Consider the following 19,713-nt stretch of genomic DNA (forward strand, 5'->3'; position numbering starts at 1 on the left):
CACTCTGGTGCAGTGAGTGAAAGTCAGGTTGGGGCCATTTTTAATTTGCCCTGAAAGAGTTTGATCTACCAGAAGCTGCCAAATCTCCTCTCTTCCTGTACTGACAGCACTGCAGCCCAAAGGGTTTGTGTGCACTGACTGCCAACTTCAAATCACCCAGCTGATTAGGATTCCCAGTTCCTCACTCATTTTCATGAGGTCCAGGTCCTTCAGGTGCTTTACTGGGGACTGCAGGTCTGAGGGGCAACAGCAGAGTTATAGGGTGTGGGGGAGCTGTTTTAATAACTGGACCTACAAGTTTACCTGAATTTTAAGGTCACCTGGAAAGAGTAAAAGTTGATGAAATCTCTAGTTACATATAAATATAAATGTTGATTAGGAAAAATGCAAAAGAGAGACAGAGACTGAGACTGAATTTGTTCAAACAAACAGGCCTCCAGATATCACTCAAGGTCTGTATTAAGATCATGCCTAGTAAACAATAGACATGTGGGACCAGAAATCAGTGGATCAAAAGGACACTGGATACCAAACTCCAAAACCTTCTTTAACACTGTTGAATCTTGGACAGTGACAGGGTCACATTAACACCATTGACTCTATCAGGGATTTAAACCCAGAACCTCACACACTGGCTGTAAGCCTGGGAGCCAGTGTTACCTCTGCATTCTCTCTCCTCTCTGACATGTCTCTCTGTGGTCAGATGTCCCTTGCTCACTGCCACTTGCTTCCTCCCGGCAGATTGTCTTAGGGTGTCTCTGCCCTGGGGTGCTAATGAGGCTGAGAGAACTTAGCTCACTTCAGGAAAGTGTGTTCATATTTACACAGTGGCAGGGCAGGGACTTGAGCGGTCTGTCCTCAGGGTTAGCGTCAGGCAAGGGCTGAGGCTCAGAAGCCACTTACCAGGAATCAGACTGGGTTTGAGTGCCAGGATATCAGAATCAAGGGACAAACCAGAGGGCAGGAACCAAGAGGCAGCTACCGAGAACCAAGATACCAGGAGGTCAGGACTAGAAGACAGGATCAGCCATCCATGACAGGCAAAACCCTTTTGTAGAGACAACTGCTTGTTTCCTCCTCTGGTCTTAAAAGGGGGCTGCTCACCAATCAGAAGCCTTGGATCTCTCCCAATCAGAGCGTAGGGGTGGGACTTGTGCCCCAATTGGGGTTCTTGGAGCCCAGTCCCAGCTGCTGTTTGCAAGCTGCAGGGTGAAGGATTGGTGTATGATAACTCCCAGGATCCACCCCCTGCCCATGGACCTGGGTTCCAGAGCCGCAGAACCTTATATATGGATTATAAGAACATGCTGAGTGGCATTCAAAATGATGCAGAAGTGATCTAATTTCTCCTTGCTCCACCATTAAGTTATAGTGCTTAGAGATAAACCACCCCACTGGCAACTTCTCCCAGAACTTCCACTAGGTGGTGCTCTGGCATCTTCCTGCGAGGTAGCTAGAGCCAGGCATGGTGCATTCCCAGGCTAGGGCTACGTCTTCACTACCCGCCGATCCGGCGGGTAGCAATCGGTTTATCGGGGATCGACTTACCGCGTCTCGTGAGGACGCGGTAAAATCGATCCCTGATCGCTCTGCCGTCGACTCCGGAAATCCACCTCGACAAGAGGCGGCAGCGGAGTCGGCGGCAGCGCGGCAGCGGTCGGCTTTCCCCCGTCCTCACCACCAGGTAAGCCGACCTAAAATACGCAACTTCAGCTACGGTATTCACGTAGCTGAAGTTGCGTATCTTAGGTCGGAACACCGCTGTAGTGTAGACCTAGCCTAGATGTCCCCATGGTCTATTCCACTGTGGCAACCCTTATTCATCTCTGCTGGCCATTAGCCCACCAAAATATATTTGAGCAACACACAGCAACCTCAGTGGATGGAGAGATACAATAAACAGACTCAGATACCTTTTTGTGTGATGGGGAAGATGTTTGCAGATAGAGAGACGAATTGGGATACACCCATGAGTTGGGGTGGACCAAGCTTTGCAGAGCTGTAGGAGGGATGCTAGTTTTTTTGGGCAGCTCTCAGGCCACATACCAATATAATTCCAGAATCCAAAATCGGAACATTATTTTAAGATTAAGTATTTAGCCATTAAGACATTATTGAGGTTACGAAGTAATAAAATGAAATAGGAGAACAGCTCACTTTATCAAGGCGGGGCGCCCCCACAAAAGCCCCTACCCCTCCTGACTCAAGAAGGGGACTCTGGCAGGGGGCTGTGTCTTGGAAACCCCTTAATGACCCAAAATTTGGACTCCTAATAGAACCCCATGCCCACACCAGGCACACAATATTTCAAGGCAATCCAAGTACATGTGTGGATTTTAGAGCACTTAGAAGAGTTCAGGTTTAAATAGAAAGCTGGACTTACCCATCTGTTGTAATTAATCAATCTAGCTCGTCTGAAGAATTTGTAGTGGTCTGATCTTACAGTGTCTTGGTCCATGTGCATTCCTGTCAGGGTGACCCTGCTCCCACGCAGAGTTCTGTGTTTACAGTTATGAATTGTTCTTCTCCAGATCTCCAAGCCAGCTGCTGAAACAGGTTATTAAAGGAGCTGACCTGTTCTGAGCACCAGCCTTGCACTGACCCTAGGCTTTTCTGGGGCATGTGTGTGAGAGAGATGCATAAATCCTGCACATCAGGACACCAGAAACAAACTCACAGCCAGTTTTCAATTGCAATAAAATCTTCTATTGCAGCCAGAGCAGCAAATTTCCCTTTGAACCAAACCCCAGCAGGAATACCAAGGGAAGTATAACAACTTCAATATTGAGACAAAAATGGTTAGCAATAAAATTATGGATTATTTAGAATGCTAAGTCATAACAAATTTGTCTGCAGCTTTATTGAATTTGAGAGATATTCACAATTATTTTTATCCAAGATGCATGTAGAATATAATAACTTACATGATTATGTTTTTGATTGCTCGGGTTAATTAAAGAAATTGCAGGAGGATTTCACTTTCTATCTTATGTTCTCAGCATAGACACAGAGACGTTAGATAAGGAACATGCAATACTCTTGATGGAAGGTTGCTGTGGTACACAACTTCACATATTAGAATTCAGAATCCTAACACACAAGAACCCAAAAGCAGAGAGAGACAAAGCAGGCTGCTCCCCAAGGCATAACTCACCCCATCTTACTCTAGGATGGGTCTCTGCAGACTGACTGTGCTGAAGACCCAGATAGCTTTCCCCCAGAGCCCTTCTCTTGCAAGCAGGAAAGCTTAAGCTGCATATGAACTTTAGTCACTAGGTGGCACTGTGCAAATAATACCACAGCACATATTTGCCAAGTGCTGGAGACAGTCTACATTCCTTATTGCAACTAAGTTGTGGTTGTTGCTGACGTCCATTTTGCCTCTCTCTCTGTGTGACTAACCTGTCAGTGTTACAAAAAAAAAGAACAGAAATGTCAGAATTTCATCAAAATGCCAAAGTTTCATGCCCCAGAGAGCTTCAGCTTTGACAGACCACAGACATGCCTGAATGGAAGGAGCAGTTTGCACATTTCCCCATGTTGCCTGCCTAAAAAGGCCTCGAGATGGCAAACAGGGGTCCGTCGCCCGGTGTGCTTGGCACCAATAAAGACACCGAGGGGAGAAAGCAAGCCAAGTTTATTTCAGAGCTCTGAAATGGCACTAGGAGACCAGCATGTCTCAAATCCAGTGCAACAAATACAAATAACTTTTCCAAGTAACAAATACAAAGCCTTTGTTCTGTTACTCCCTCTTACTTCTCCCACCCCTCCCTTCCAGACAACTGTTACAATAAGTTCTACATAAGCTTGTGAGAAAACTTTCCCAGTCTCTGCGGCCTTGAATTAGACGCCTGCAAACTAACTACCCCTGCTCCTTATCTCTATTATTTCTGCTAGTGTGAGTGAAACTGCAGCCATCTGCCAGAAACGCTGACCAATACATTTCTGCTCCAGCTTGCTACAGAGCCTGTAAGCAGTGAACACAGAAGTAGGTGAGAGTTCACAAGATAGGGTTTGGGGGTTTCAGATAGGCCCAGAGCAAAAGAGTTTCATCGACACTTTGGCCTTCCACTCTCCCGAGTTATCTGGTAGCTATGCCTAGTGGACCCCAACACCCATTGCAACTAAACTCCATGAGGAGTGTGGGAAGGTGCAAGTTAGTCCAATAGTCTATGCCATGGGCAGGGAAGCTGAACATATCTTTGAATCCTTTGCCTTTGGAGAGGAGAGCCACAAGAACAATTTTGCTGTGGGGCTGGATAAGTTTATAAATTTATACCTCAGTGTAATGTGGTTTGTGACTGAGTGTGCTTTTCCCAGCAAAGCCCAATGCCTGGGGAGTCTGGCATAAAACTGATTTTGAAGACAAAAAGGAAGAGCACATTAGAGACAGAGTAGTGATGGGCATTTTTGACAGAGAGCTGTCAGAGGAGCTGCAAATGAAGAGGGACTGAACCCTCAGACAACAATAGAAATGGCAAAACAATTGGAGATGATTAAAAAACAAAATAGAGACCAATGACTGCCAAAATGAAACACATCGGAAGTGACGTACAAACAGAGTCACATTAGGAGATACAGCACAGTTTCCAAACCCAATTGCAGTAAATCCCGCAAGGCAATATGGGGTAAGCCCCAGGCAGAAGAGAACGCTTTTCCAACTAGATACACCAAATGCAGAGCCAAATGTCATAAATGCAGAAAATGTGGACATTTTGATGCTGTCTGACACACAAAGGCAGTACAGGAGGTACCACTGGGGCACATCATGCAGTTTGCTCAGAGATTTTCTCAATAACGCCATTCTTTTCCATTCTCTTTAACTCAGTTTCTACTTTAGGAAGTAACAGGATAGGAATTATGTGGGGCATATGTACACAATATGGTAGCATTGGCTCTTAAGATTTTTCTCATCATGGCAATCACACTGCAACTGAGGAGGTTGTCTGCCTCCCATCCTCTAATCCCATATGTATTAAAATTAAAGGCATGCAGTTCACAACACTTCTGAGGCTAACTATGACCCTATCTGCTGATTATAAGTCCCTGCTGATATGACTGTTACACCCTCACCCAAATCTAGTTTAAAATTAACAGTCATTCCACAAATATTCCGTTCCACCCTCCAGCCTGGCTCTGGCTCATTACACATGACCGACTGAGGTGACCTATTTTTGCTCACAGGTAGAGATCAAGCCAGGTCTCAGATCATTGTGCCAGGTTCTCCAATGTTCAAAGGCTACCCTAAGACAGTATTTCAAGAGATGAAAAACTCATCACTTCCCTTGCACATTTATTCCAGTTAATCACCTTCACTAATAAAAATGTGTGTCTTATTTCTAACTTGAGTGTGTCTGGTTTAAGCTTCGAGCTCTTCATTCTTGTTCTGTCTTTCTCCACTAGATTAAAGAACCCTTTAGTAGCTAGCATTTTCTCCCCATGAAGATACTGATATGGTTTATCAAGTCCTGCCCTGATCTTTTCTTTGATAAGCTAAACTGATCAAATTCTTGAAGTCTCTCACTGTCAAGCATTTTCTCCAGCATTTGAATTATTTTTGTGGCTCTTTTCTGTACCCACTCCAATTTTTCAACATCCTTTAAAAATGTGGACACCAGCAATGGACAAAGTATTCCAGTGTAGGTCTCAACAATGCTGTATCATCATTGAAGGTTTCTTCTAAATCAACAATTCTTAGTCTGTTCCATTCTGGCCACCATTTACAATAGAAAAGATATTTTGTCATTTCAAATCCACAAATTTCTGGAACACATCTTCTCATCTAGCTATGAAGTAATGGGAGAGATGCCAGGATGTGGAATGTATGTCATCCCATCACCCCCTGATGTTATTTTAGTGCTAAGATATGGCTCCAATACTCAGTGTACTAGTCTTGGCAATCAGGTGTTGGGAGCTTAAATCTTACTGGTATCATTTTTAAGAACATAAGAACGTATGGATGGCTGTGCTGGGTCGGACCAAAGGTCCATCTAACCCAGTATCCTGTCTTCTGACAGAGGCCAATGCCAGGTGCCCCAGAGAGAATGAACAGATCAGGGCAATCATGGAGTGATCCATCCCCTGTCAACCAGCCCCAGCTTCTAGCAGTTGGAGGTTTAGGGACACCCAGAGCATGGGGTTGCATTTCTGCCCATCTTGGCTAAAAGACATTTATGGCTTTATTGTCTTTGAACTTAACTAATTATTTTTTGAACCCAGTTATACGTTTGGTATTCACAACATCTCCTGGCAGTGAATTCCACAGGTTGACAGTGTGCTCTGTGAAAAAGTTCTTCCTTATTTTTGTTTTAAACCTGCTGTGTCTTAATTTTGTTGGGTGACCCCCATTTCTTGTGTTTTATGAAGGGATAAATAACACTTCCTTATTCACTTTTAATATGTGTTGGGGAAGTCTAATCCACTGGAAGCTGACTAATCTCCTCTCTTCCTGTACTGACAGCACTGCAGCCCAAGGGATACATGTGCTGCGACTGCCACCTTCAAGTCACCAAAGGGATTTAGACACCCAGTTTTCAACTAATTTTCATGGCATCCAAATTCTTCAGGCAGGCGCCTTGCAAATTCTGAGTCTTTGGTGTGCTTGGATGTATATCTCTCTCTCCCTCTTTCCGCTTTGCTTTCAAAAACACGATGGTCTGCTCGTCATAACAGAAGAAGCAGTTTTCATCATCTATATCTATCTATATGTATATATGTAGAAATGGCATGTGCATCAAACAAGCAAGGCCAGATTAGGAAATCAGCTATATAGCCTGGAGCCAGTCAATACTTTTGGATCAGGGATATTCAGCTGGAGAACAGCTATGGGGAGCCCCAGACGAAGAAAAGCAACCATCCTACAAGGGAGCAGCATCCTCCACAGTAGCACTAATGCAGAGTGTGTGTCCCTGGATGCCCTAGGGAGAGTTGGTCTTGTCACAGAAAACCATGCCTCACCTGAGCCTGTTAAACTGGCTTCAGAGGTGGTATGGTCCATTATTAGGTTGCAGCGTTGCTTCTGGCAGACAGGTTAGTGTGGCATCAGGTGAAGACTGAGGGGCACGGACATGCTGGGGGTCGGGGCCTGAAGCTAGGATACCAATGGGCTGTGTGTCAGGACTGAAGGGAACTGACACAGCTTCGAGTCTGCACAAGCAGGTCAGTACGATCATTTCCAGAGAAGTGATTCTTTCCTTTGTGTTTTGTGACATGTTCATTTTTAGCTGAAAAGTTGAAATTTGGCATGGAACAAATGAACATTTCCCCAGCAGCTATCTTCCTAACCTAGATGTAGCTTACCTGCATCAAATTGCAGCTCTTCTATTTTAATTTGGAGACCAACTTCATTTCCATTCATCAGAATACAGACATAGAATATAGAATTGTCATACACAGAGTGTGATGATTTTTCTTTTGGAAAATTGTCTTGTATAACTGTAAGAAACTTCCATGACATTTTGCTAGAGGCAGCCTGAGACCTCCGTCATTTGGTCCCCCAGCTGCAATTCCTCCTAGACTTCTTTGTACACAGTGTAGGTAGATGTTTAAGGAGCAGCTTGTTCTGTCCTCCTGGCTTAACAAAGAGAAGGTTGGGGGGGGACTTGATCACTGTCTGTAAGTAGATATATGGAGAGATTTCTGATAGTAGAGGACTCACAAAGGCAAGGTGAGATCCAATGGCTGGGAGAGAAAGTTAGATAAATTCCCAGTAGGAAGAAAGGCACAATTCTTTTTAACAGAGAACGGAATTAGCCATGGGAACAACTTACCAAGTCATATTGTTGGGGTCCACTAGGCATAGCTACCAGGTAACTCGGGAGAGGGGAAGGCCAAAGTGTCAATGAAGCTCTTTTGCTCTGGGCCTATCTGAACCCCAAAACCCCATCTTGTGAACTCTCACCTACTTCTGTGTTCACTGCTTACAGGCTCTGTGGCAGGCTGAAGCAGAAATGTAAGGGTCAGCGTTTCTCTAGCATACAGCTGCTGTTTTGCTCAGACTGCTGTAAACAGGCCTTGGAAGGCCAAAAGATAAGCAGACGAATGGGAATTTTTCTAATTGTAACTGCTAGAGAAGGGAGAGGTGGGAGGGGTAAGAGGGAGTAACAAAACAAAGAGATGTATAGAAATAGTTTGGGGTATAAAAGGTAAAAGTTATTTGTATTTGTTGCACTGGATTTGAGACATGCTGGTCTCCTAGTGCCATTTCAGAGCTCTGAAATAAACTTGGCTTGCTTTCTCCCCTCGGTGTCTTCATTGGTGCTAAGCACACCGGGCCACGGACCTTTAATGTCCCCTCGAGACCCTTAGGCGGTAACAGTTTTGGCGTCCCTGGGTGGGCTCGAGGCTGAAATTTAGCCTTGCCCGGATCCCTCCTGGTGGCCGACGGATTACGACGACGACCGACGCCCAGAGCGCTCACCGGTGACTTCATTGGGGGCCTCGGCAGAGACGTGGTTTGCTCGACCCCGGAGGGCACAACGGTGCAACGCACACAGACAGTGGAGAAGCAGCTGCGGGCGACGGTGGGGAACTGGTCCCGTGGAGAGGGCGACGGTGCAGAACCGGACCCTTGAATAAGGTAGAAACAGTCCAGTGGGGACTTTATCTGTCTTGACCTGGGGACGCCCAGTGTCTGCCTGTTTTGACCTGGGGACGCCCAGAGTCTCCCTCAGTATGGGGCAGGGACAGAGTACAGCTGGCAGGGTACAGTGTACACCCTTAGCATGCATTCTGGTGAACTGGAAAGTGTTTGGATCTGATCAGTTGATTAAAAGTAAATTGAAAAGGTTCTGTACAGTTGATTGGCCTCAGTACCAGCTGGAGTGCCAAGAAAGGTGGCCACCGGAAGGATCACTTAATTATAACACGATCCTTCAGTTGCTTTTGTTTTGTCAGAGAACAGGTAAATGGAATAAACATCTCTGTGCGTATATGGTTATGGTGTTAAGAAATAGGACTAATATTTTGTTCAAATGCCATTTGACTCCGACAGGCTCGGTAGTATTGGCTGCTAAACCCCAGAACCCTCCCACTGTTGTAATGCCAGAATCGGTGTCCCCTTCGGCTCCTCCACCCCCACAGGCTTTAGAAAGTACCCCCCCCGTGGGATTGTATCCGTTAATTACTGAAAGTGTGGTGGCTCATCCAGGAACACAAGAACGGGCAGCACAAATAGTATCTGTATTTTCGCACGTACTTTTTAACCCTGTACATTTGGCTGCTTTTAAGGCAGAGGCTGGAGAATTCTCAACGAATCCAAGCAAGTTTATTTCTATCTTTGAAGGATGTCTGGCTAGCCATAAGTCTGACTGGAATAATTGTAATATACTTATAAGAACCCTGTTGTCTAAAGTAAAGCAAAATCAGGTTATAGCTAAGGCTAAAAAGAAGGCACAGAGAAGGCATTTAAAGTTTAAAAGGGAAAGCTATTGGACACCAAAAGTTGTACAGAGTAGAATCCTCAGAAGTGAGTGTGCTCATCCTGGTTTGTTGCTTCAAAGCTCTGTACAAAAATTATGTTACTGGAAAGGTGTATAATGGCAATAAGTATGTGTTAATAGTTAAAAAAAAGTGTATAAATAAAAAGTAAAAAGTTCCTTTGGAAGTTAAAAAAAGCCAAAAAAAAAAAAAAAAACACAAAAAAAGTTAACTAAAAATAAAATACAGCTAGCAAGCTCATCCAAGGTCACAGCTAAGACTTGGCTGACCCCCAAGAGAAAGGGGGCCTGAATGTGCCCAAGCAACTGTGAGATCTGCAAAATACTGCAAGGCATAATGAGGACAAACAAAGGGTTAAGAAGCAGCTTTGTTGGACAGTATTGGCTCAAGGATTTAAAAATTCCCCCACTCTGTTCGGACAGGCTTTGGCCAAAGACTTGGAGGAGTGGGATAATTTAGACAGAGCCCTCCTGCTGCAATATGTAGATGACTTGTTAATTGCTGCTGTGGGTCTAATCCCTTGTCTCAGAGCTACTGTAAGTCTCCTAAAACTTTATTGAACTGCGAGGATACAGGGTATCTCAAAGCAAAGCCCAAATTGCTCTTTCAAAGGTTCAATATCTGGAATTTCACATCAGGCAGGGAGAGAGACAGCTCTCAAACGAAAGGAAGGAGGCTATCTGCCAAGTTCCCATCCCCAGCAACCGTAAACGGCTTAGAGCATTCCTGGGCATGGCAGGCTTTTGCAGAATATGGATTCCAAAATTTGAATTGTGGGCTAAACCTCTGTATGAATGTGTTAAGGGAGCGGATCAAGACCCCTTTCACTGGTCCCCAGAAGCAGACAGGGCATTTAAAATCTTAAAAAGGAAGCTAATGGAAGCTCCAGCCCTCAGCTTGCCCGATATATCTAAGCCGTTCCAACTGTATGTGCATGAATGAAAAGGGGTAGCTTTGGAAATGCTTGCCCAGCTATTAGGTGCCTGGAAGCATCCTGTGGCATACTTTTCTAAACAACTGGATCAACGTTTCAAAGGGATGGCCAGCCTGTTTGAGGGCGGTCGCAGCTACTGCTCTAGTGCTTGGGAAAGCGGAGAAACTGACACTGGGAGGAAGTGTGCAAGTATATGTTCCCCATATGGTCCGAGCCTTGCTGGACACTAAGGGTGGTCTTTGGCTCACACAGGCTCGGGTTGCTCGGTACCAGGCGAAGCTGTTAGAGAATCCTGAAGTCACCCTGCAAATCTGTCCCTCCCTTAATCCAGCTACCCTGCTACCAGAGACAGAAAAGCAGGAACATGACTGTTTAAAAATCATAAATGTTCAGTATTCTAGCCACCCAGATTTAAAAAATCAGCCACTCCCAAATGCTGACTTAAAATGGTATACAGATGGAAGTAGTACTGTTGTGAATGGGCAAAGGAGGGCTGGTTATGCTATTGTGTCTCTTCATAATACCGTGGAAGCTGAGAGTTTACCGGCAGGAGCTAACAGCCCAAGGCTCTCCGGTCAAGCATGGGTTTCAAATTTTCCGGCTTTTAGAAGCAGTACAACTCCCCTCAGCAGTAGCAGTGGTGCATTGCAAAGCCCATCAAAGGAAAGATCAAAATGTAACCAAGGGCAATGCCAGAGCAGACAGGGAAGCTAAGCGAGCTGCTACCCTGAATTCATTAGCAGAGGAGAATGCCCAAATGCATGCCCTTATCCCATCAGTGGGTGAACTTGTAGCCCCTCAGTACTCCCAAGAGGACAGAAACCTGGCTAACAGTCTCGGTCTCCAGGAAAAGGAGGGATGGCTTTATTCCACAAAGGAAAAAATCCTCCTGCCCAAGGGCTTAATTCAATCAGTGTTGCAAAAACTGCATCAAACCACACACGCAGGCAGAGAGGCTCTTATCCAGCTCATGAATAAATATTTTCTAACCTCTGAACTTAAACCCCTAGCATCACAGGTACAAGCTAAATGTTTAATCTGCCAAAAAAATAACCCTCGACCAGGAGTAGCAGTGCCTCCAGCCACCCTGGAACCTACCCCAGGCCCAGGATTGGTATGGCAAATAGACTTTACTGAGTTTCCCAGGACCCAAGGGTACAGGTACCTCCTCGTCTTAGTGAATCAATTCAGCGGATGGCCTGAAGCCTTCCCATGTCGCACCAACACTGCCAAGACAGTGGCTCTTAAGTTTGTCAAGGAAATCATTCCTCGCTTCGGCCTTCCCCAGTAAATAAAATCTAATAATGGAACACACTTCACATCTCAAATTGTTCAAAAGATATCAAGTGCTCTGCAGATTCCCTGGAAACTCCACACATCCTGGCGACCACAAGCCAGTGGAGTAGTGGAACGCACAAATCAGACACTCAAGCGACACCTCTCAAAGGTCTGTCAGGAGGCCTCTCTTAAGTGGCCTGATGCCTTGCCCCTTGTGTTACTTCGCATTCGTGCTCTCCCTAAGGGTAGAATAGGGCTTAGTCCCTTCAAAATTATGTTTGGAAAAGCATGGCCTATGAATGGTACCCCAGTTCTGGCAGAAAAATAAAAAATGGGGTGTGGTTTCTTGTCTCAGTACATGTGCCCTCTGTCTGCTGTTCTTTCTTCTCTTCACAAGTACACCAAAAATTCACAGCCTCTTCTGCTGGATACTCTGGTCCACTCCCTGCAGCCTGGTGACTCCGTTCTCGTGCGGACCTGGAAGGACGAGCCTCTCCAAGAGAAGTGGAAGGGACCCCACACTGTCCTGCTTGTCACCCATACAGCGGCAAAGGTTAAAGAACACAAGAACTGAATTCATCACTCTCGACTGAAAGCAGTGCCCATTCCTAAACAGTGGACTGTCCAGCCTGCGGAGAAGACTGCTAACGACAATTTGAGACTTAAGCTGCTATTCAAAAGACAGTAATGGTCATTGAAAATGCGTTGTGATCTTTCTGAACAGTCACAGCATACTCCCCGCGAAAACCCTAAGCATTGGTTTTATTTTCTTACAGAAGGCGGACCTGGCCTATGTAATTGGTCTTGTTATTTTTTGACTTGTTTAGTGTCAATAATTCTTCTTGTCTTCTGGGTATTTGGGTTTGTGGTAACCCTTTCCCCACAAACCACCCTACAGAACTCGCAAGGTAACAATGGAAGGGCTAGTTATGGTGAAGCCTTTTGGATTTGTGGTACTAGTGCCTACAAATGGCTTCCTAATGGTTGGCATGGTAGCTGTTACAAAGGCTATCTTGCTCCTCCCCTCCGCATTCTACCCAAGGCTCCCTCAGGTCGTCCCAGGTACTATCGGTCCTTGAGAGCTACCTTAGAACCCATCAGTGAAGGAGACAGGTTTGGAATAATAGCCCTCCCTTCCTATGGGGTGGGACGACTAGCCCAACTTTACAGAAGACTGTCTAAATTTCTCACCCAGTTTGCCAATGATACCCTGGCCATAGAGAAAAGCATAAGTGCTAAGCTGTACCAGCTTCGATTGCTGGCTTTGCAAAACCGACAGGCCCTAGATTATGTGTTAGCCTCACGAGGCGGGGTCTGTGCCCTTATTAAAAAAAAGTGTTGTACCTATGTCCCAGAGCTTTCACAGGACATTAACAAGCACATCTTGTCAGCTGAATGGGCCTTTAACCAGTGGAAGACCCAGGAAGGGAAACCCACTATTTTGGATTCCCTTTGGGGTTAAATACCTAGTTTAGGAAAACTAGGGAATGTAAAAAAAAGCATTGTTCGCATCCTGCTCACAGGTGTAGTAATATGTTTTGTTCTTGTTCTTTTGCTCATTTGCTGTAAAGTGCTCATATGTAAAATTTGTACCTCCCCCTCCCCAAAAGTTCCTTTATACCCTCTTATTAATAATCCTAATTGTATAGCGCTTAATCGCATTTTGTCTTTAAAGTATGAAAAAACTCTAACAAAGGTTTGTTGAATGTTCTCAAAGAAGGGATTGTTGGGGTCCACTAGGCATAGCTACCAGGTAACTCGGGAGAACGGAAGGCCAAAATGTCAATGAAGCTCTTTTGCTCTGGGCCTATCTGAACCCCCAAACCCCATCTTGTGAACTCTCACCTACTTCTGTGTTCACTGCTTACAGGCTCTGTGGCAGGCTGAAGCAGAAATGTAAGGGTCAGCGTTTCTCTAGCATACAGCTGCTGTTTTGCTCAGACTGCTGTAAACAGGCCTTGGAAGGCCAAAAAATAAGCAGACAAATGGGAATTTTTCTAATTGTAACTGCTAAAAAAAAAAGAGGTGGAAGGGGTAAAAGGGAGTAACAAAACAAAAAAATGTATAAAAATAGTTTGGAATATAAAAGGTAAAAGTTATTTGTATTTGTTGCACTGGATTTGAGACATGCTGGTCTCCTAGTGCCATTTCAGAGCTCTGAAATAAACTTGGCTTGCTTTCTCCCCTCGGTGTCTTTATTGGTGCTAAGCACACCGGGCCACGAACCTTTAATGTCACCTCGAGACCCTTAAGCGGTAACAATATGGTAGATTCTGCATTACTTGAAGACTTTGGAGCAACACTTGATATCTTTCTAAAAGCTATTCTCAGGCTCAGCCAGAAGCTCTGGGCTTGATGCAGAATCACTGGGTGAGGGTCTCTGGTCTTTTTTATGCAGGAGATCAGAATAAAGCATCAATATGGTCCCTTGTAGCCTTGAAATATATTAATCTAACACCCAGCCCATTATGCTGCTTCAATACAAAAGACAGTCTCTAACTGTCAGAAACTTCCTGGTAGGGGAAAGTTATTCCATAATTGCACAGCCAGAGGTGAAAGTAAGCCGGTACGCCCCAGTACAGCATACCGGCATCGGGGTGCACCGTATCGGGGTGGCCCGGCTTCCCCAGGCACCAATTTAAAGGGCCTGGGGCTCCCAGCAGCGGCTGGAGCCCCAGGCCCTTTAAATTGCAGCCAGAGCCCCACTGCTGGAGCCCTGGGGTAGCGGCAGCGGGGCTCCTGGGGTTATTTAAAGGGCCGGTGCTCCCGCTGCCTCTACTGCCCTGGGCCATTTAAATAGCCACCGGAGCCCCATCGCTGCTACCCCAGGGCTCCGGGGGCTATTTAAAGGGCCGGGGCGGTAGAAGCAGGGGAGTCCTGGGCCCTTTAAATAGCCCCCAGAGCCCTGAAGTAACAGCGGGGCTCCAGCAGCTATTTAGAGGGCCCGGGGCAGTAGAGGCAGGGGAGCCCCCAGCCCTTTAAATAGCCCCCGGAGCCCTGCTGCCAGAGCCCTGGAGTAGCAGCAGCAGCCGGGTGCTCTGGCAGTGGTTTAAATGGCCCGGGGTGGTAGCGGCGGCCAAGCCCTGGGCCCTTTAAACTGCTGCCGGAGCCCCCGGCTGTCGCTGCCACCCCGGCGGAGGAGGGCACTTACCGGTACAGGCCCCTTCCACCCAAGGCCCCGCCCCTTCCAGGGGCCAGAGCCAGCCCCAACCCAGCCCTGTACCGGTAAGTCCCTATTTCTACTTTCACTAGGGTTACCATATTTCCACAATCAAAAAAGAGGACACTGGGGGGGGGGTGCCCCGCTCTAGCCCTCCCCACCCCATCCACTCCCTCCCACTTCCCACCCCCTGACTGCCCCCCTCAGAACTCCCAACCCCCCCCCGCTCCTTGTCCCCTGACTGCCCCCTCCTGGGACCCCTGCCACTAACTGCCCCCTAGAACTCCACCCCCTATCTAAGCCTCCCTGCTTCTTGTCCCCTGACTGCCCCCTCCTGAGAACCCCCCACCCTAACTGCCCCCCTAGGACCCTACCTGTCCCCTGACTGCCCCGACCCTTATCCACACCCCCACCCCATATTCACACCCCCGCCCCCAGACAGACCCCCAGGACTCCCACGCCCTATCCAACCGCTACCCGCCCCCTGACAGGACCCCCAGAACTCCCGACCCAGCCAACCCCCTCTGCTCCCTGCTTGCCTCTCCACACCTCTGCCCGGACAGCCCCCCCCCGAACCCCTGACCCATCCAATCCCCCCTATTCTCTGTCCCTTGACTGCCCCCTCCAGAACCCCCCTGCCCCTTCTCCAGCCCCCTGGCCCCCTTATCTTGCCGCTCAGAACAGCATGTCGGGCTCCATGCGGAGCCCGACACGTGGCTGCGCTCCCCAGCGCAATACACAACCTGCCCCTGCACAGTGCTGCCGGAGTGGGATGCTGGGCAGCGGGGAGGGGGAGCAGAGGAGGAGGAGAAGTGCGGGAGGAGGAGTTGCTGCCGAGGCCTGATGCGAACGGCCCGGCTGGCCGGCGATCTGAGAATGCAGGGAGGGAGGGGAGGGGAGTAGCTGTACATTGGACAGGCTGGACTCCGTCAGCTGATCTGAAGCAGTTGGGGAAGGGCTCTGGCTGCCGGAGCCCCATGAGAGCGGCTGAATTTCCTGCAGCCCTGCCGCACTCTGCATGGGGGGGAAATCCCGGACATTTGTAGCTATTTACAAATTCCCCCCGGACGCTATTTTTAACCCAAAAAGCCAGACATGTCCGGGAAAATCCGGACGAATGGTAACCCTAACTTTCACCCCTGTGCACAGCTGACCATTTGTGGAATCTGTCCATGTAAACCGTATGAATTCTGACTGATTGCATTAACTCTAAGTACAGTTTCAGCACCAAGTGTGTATTGAATCAGCCATTAGCTCATGGGTAGTCAATAGGCGGACCACGGGCCAAATACAGACCGCCAGATGCTTTTGAATAGACCATGAAATCTTTTTATTTACTTATTATCATTATTGTTATTGCAGTGTTTAAAATGCTTCTGTGGAGCCTGGACTTTGACTATACCTTGACCAAGAAATTTGGATCTTGACAAAAAATAATTGACTACCTCTGCATTATCCAGCAATGACTGGTCACGTACCTCCCACTCCCTGTCTGGAAGCAGGACAACAACAATTCATTATTACTGATTGACTCGGTACTTGTAGAGCAATGCATATGCTAAGAAGTGTGGGCTGCATTCCATAATCAGATGAACGTGAGCTCCCAGTGTGATGCTGTGGCCAAAAATGCTAATGTGATCCTTAAATTCATAAACAGGAGAATCTGGAATAGGAATGGAGAGGTACCTATGGTGGAATCCTGCATTCAGTTCTGGAGTCCACAATTCAGGAAGGATGTTGATAAATGAGAGAGGGTTCAGAGAAGAGTCAAAAGAATGATTAACGGATTAGAAATCGTGAGGTTATAGCTGCAGGGAGCTCAATTTATTTACTTAACAAAGAGAAGATTAAGGGATGGTATGGGAGTAAGTATATCCATCTAGCAGAGAAAGTTGTAACACAATCCAATAGCTGGCAGTTGAAGTCAGACGAATATGGCATTTATAGAGCAAATAAGGCAACAATTTTTAACAAAAAGAACAGTGAGGGTAATTAATCACTGGAACAATTTACCAAGGATTGTGGTGGATTCACCATCATGGCGATTCTGAAATCAAGATTGAAAGAATTTCTAAAAGATCTGCTCAAGGAATTGAGCTCTTCTCCAGCTCAACAAGCTGACCGGGTTTCTGGTAGCAATGCAGTCATACTGGGGTCAGCTGTCCCTGGGCCACTTCCTACCACTGCTTGGGGTGTACTGGATTCCAGTGAGGGCCTCAGTTTCCTTGGGGTAGAAGGCCAGTGGCAGTCCCAGACTCCAGAGAAGCACTGGAATTGTGGAATGGGTTACCTAGGGAGCTGGTGGAATCTCCATCCTTAGAGGTTTTTAAGGCCCTGCTTGACAAAGCCCTGGCTGGGATGATTTAGTTGGGGATTGGTCCTGCTTTGAGCAGGGGGTTGGACTAGATGACCTCCTGAGGTCCCTTCCAACCCTGATATTCTATGATTCTATGAATTTCTTTGGGGAGGTTCTCTGGCCTGTGCTATGCAAGAGGCCAGACCAGATGATCACAATGGTCCCTGCTGGCCTTGGAATCTATGAAGCTATAAGCTAAAGCAAGCTGGTTCTCCCAGGTTGTCTGCAGGATGGGGGTGGGTGGGTTGAATCAATGGAAAATCCCCAGCACAAAAGAAGGAACAAAGACAGAGATGTTAGGAGGTGCTATTAAAAAGGGACATGCTCTGATGTTCTGTGAGCAGCAGAATATCTTGATCACCAGCCCTGAACAAGCTAGATGGAGAGAGAAAGACCCTGAGTAGAATCTGAAGGCTGAGTTGGAGGAGATAGGTGGAGGAAGGACCAGGGACCCTCGAACTACAGTCCAAACCCCAAAGAGCCCTCGGCGAGGTGAGGGCACTAAAGGGAGGGGTTTGGGCGCAGGTTTTGTTGTTTTTATGTAGCTCTGTGTCTCTCGTGTTGGAAATTCCTTTGCAGAGACTGTATGTTATTTGCTTACAGTGTCCCTGAAGAGGGAAACAAGAAACCGGAGAGTCCCTGTAGTGGGTTAGCGGTGGTCCCTCCCGCTCTGGGTCAGTGGAGGCCACTCCACCTCACTATGTCACTGGGCATAGCCCACAGTCAGGGAATTAGCAGAGCGCTGAACAGTCTATGGCTCTGGCCCACAGCCCGGGCCGATCCACAAATAAGTCTCTGGGCCCCAGGCCCTCCAGCAGGGTGAGGCACCAACCAATCTATGACTCCAGCCTGCAGTCAAGGCAGAGCAGCAAACAGTTAGGGTCTCTGGGCTGCAATCAAGGCAGAGCAGCAAAAAGAGTTTCTAAGCCCAGGTCTTCAATTAGGGTGGGGCAACAAACAGTCTATGGCTCTGACCTGAAATCAGGACAGAGCAACAAAAGGGTTGGGCATCCTAACTCCAACAAAAGCAGGCATCTTGGCCTAGAGAGGGGAGGCTGCCACCCCGGGGTGGGAGGAGCCGGGCCCACCCGACTCTACCAGGTCCTAGCGCAGGGCCCTGGCAGTGCCAGAGTGTTCCACCACTGGGTCAGGAGGGAATCCAGATGCAACATGCTGACCGGGTTTATGGTAGCAATGCAGTCAGATTAGGGTCAGCTGTCCCTGGGCCATTTCCTACCACCCCTTGGGGTGTACCGGGTTCCATGAGGGTCCTCAATTTCCTTGGGGTAGAAGGCCAGCAGCAGTCCCAGAGACTCCTCAGAGCCTTGGTCAGCAGGCAGCTCCAGCAGCTCTGGCCAGTCCTCAGCTCATCTGGGCTCTGCTACGGTCTCCTGGCTTGGGAGTGGGTAGGAGGCATCTGTCTCCTCCAGAGGCTGCAGCCCAACTGAGCTCCAGGACCCATCTTTACACATTTTTTCCCACCTCCTAACTTCTGGTGGGAGGGGCAAGCAGGGGATCCCTCTCCCTCTGGCTCAGTGGGAGGCCACTCCACCTCACTACAGACCCAAAGCTAGAGTGAGACTCTAGGATCACGGGGAAACTCCAGAGAACCAGCACTAGTTTCAGGGCCTGGGCAATTGGACTCCAGAGTCCCCACTGCCAAGACGCGGTCTTCTCTGGAGCATTGGCTGGAGACTCAAAGCTAGCGAGACCCTGCCCCAGCGCTGCCAGCCCTGCAAGGCAGGAGCAGACGGAGCGTGTCCTGCAGAAAGATAATGTCAATATTTATTTGTAAGCAATTTTTCAGTTTTAATTTTCACAGTTGTGGGAAATTCTGAGGGAGTCAGCCAATGGGGTCAGCCAATAATTATTTAATGATAGTAGTTGATAACATTCAAAAAAGTACATCTTTATAACCATTAAAACACACTCTGTCGACATCACATGTCAAAATATACAAAGTACATATCCTTAAACCTAACTCTAATAAGTTCTCAGGTAGCATTTTTCTTATTTTTCCTATCTGTCAATTTATATTGTTATCAATTTATATTGTTATCAATGAAACAGTGTGCATTTGGTACCTAATGGGGTTTCTTGAGTATCTACAACTCCCCTGAGGTTGACAGAGTTTGAAGAACTTTGGTCCAATACTACCTTTCTTCTACCTGTGAATATCCTATCAACCTTGAGGAAGAGAGCTCAGCTCAAGAAGACTCTGTGTATGACACTTGAGAGCTGGATCTGACCCCATGTGGACAATAGAGCATACCCTAGCACTGAGCAGATTTCTCCCGTCCCACTGCTAGCCATTGGGCTGAAGACAGTATGGAAGAAATGGTTACCCAAAGACCTAGGGAAATTTGAACTCATAACACATTGTTTATAAGGCCAGGGATGAACCCACTGAGCTAATCTAGCACAATACTACCCCTTCACTCTGAAGTCAGCTGGATCCAGCCCACATGTTTAGTGCTTGACAGTATTCTGGAGGGACCCTTCAAGCTGAGCCCTCAATACACAGCCAACTGTGGCAATGGAGAAAGA

The sequence above is a fragment of the Terrapene carolina genome, unplaced genomic scaffold (assembly GCF_002925995.2).
Source record: "Terrapene carolina triunguis isolate 2854851 unplaced genomic scaffold, T_m_triunguis-2.0 Scaffold612, whole genome shotgun sequence".
Taxonomy (NCBI): Eukaryota; Metazoa; Chordata; order Testudines; family Emydidae; genus Terrapene; species Terrapene triunguis.